This window comes from Aplysia californica, unplaced genomic scaffold (assembly GCF_000002075.1).
Source record: "Aplysia californica isolate F4 #8 unplaced genomic scaffold, AplCal3.0 scaffold00857, whole genome shotgun sequence".
NCBI lineage: Eukaryota > Metazoa > Mollusca > Gastropoda > Aplysiida > Aplysiidae > Aplysia > Aplysia californica.
The window spans coordinates 134,700-136,165 of NW_004798127.1; positions in this window are offsets into that span (position 1 = coordinate 134,700).

Below are 1,466 nucleotides of genomic sequence, written 5' to 3' on the forward strand. Positions count from 1 at the left end.
TGTGTGTGTGTGTGTGTGTTGTGTTGTGTGTGTATGTGTGCTTTTTTGCATCATAGAGAACCTATTTTACTACATTAAGCGAATTATTTTAAAAAAACAATCTGACAAACCAAAGCAATGGTTTACCTTGCAGCGGACGAGGCCGTCAAAGACAGATCTGCTGAAGCTGACGGGAGAAGTGTTCTCTGCCAGCACTTTGTCCATGCCCACGTTCAAGGTCACCTGCTCCACATAGCCTGTGTGCGTCACATCCGGTTGCAGCTTGGCAACACTGGCCTTGAACTTCTGCATGGCCTTCCACTGTTTTGGTGTGAGTACCTGGATGTTTGGGTTTTTCCTGCAATTTTTAAAACGTTGATTAGTTGTAAATACCTAAGCAGATCTACGGGAAAACTACGTGGAACCTGGAAAAGAGTCACAGAAACTGATGTACAGAAACGTGGGAAGACATGGAATAACATTAAGTAGTGGCTAGCCCAGGATGGGGGAAGGTGGAAAGTGTTTGTTCGTGGCCGATACCCAGATTCAGGGTGAGAAAGGCAATGGTGATGACGAAATACAAGAGGGAGGGGAGTGCAACAGTAGGTATACAATAAGAACCACATCATTGTTATATTATTTCATTAGAGATATTAGCACAGTGGATTTATTACGATAAAATACGACGAATAACACTAAAACGTGTCTCACAGAAAAGGAAACTATTTAAATCTGCTGATAGCTTTAAAGGATTAAGTATTATAACAATGGTCTGATACTTACTGCATACCTACTTTTGACATAAATATTTTCTATAATTGCTGCTAAAAGAACGTTTGACAGCATACTTTCAAGATATGTTTTTATTGATTCTCTGACAGATAAAGAGACTAAAAAGCTAAACAAAACAAAATTAAACACAAAAAACAACAGTTTGTTATTTTAGACACGATAAGTGTGTGGTTGGTGGGTGCTCTAGCGTGGCTTGCTCCTTCTTTCCTACCAAACATGTCCTGATCTCTCCTCCTTCTTTTTGCGTTTGTTACTCTCTTGTAACACCTCTCCTCTTCGGCACTTATATGACTGTATTGTGTTGCAAGTGTCGTAAAACTCTTACTAAAACTAAAGACACGATAAGTGGTTTGCGCAATTTCTGTCTGGTGTACATTGTAGGCCAAATCGTCGGATAAAGTCATATAATAACATATCTCACCTGGTATCCTTCTACACTCTAGAAATCAGAAAGTATCACCTGGTGTCCTCTACCCTCTAGACTCTATAGAAGAAATATCTCAACAAACTTACTTGAAAATCTCGGGCCTTGTGCTGAGAATAAAGTTGAATTTGAGCTCGTCCTGGGGCTTGAAGACAAAGCTGTAGATGTGATAGCCCTGTGGGATGAACTTTGGCACGTACAGGAACAAGAGGATGGTGCAGATGACCAGGAACACCCGCAGTGTCCACACCCAGGCGTCCTCGTAGACATC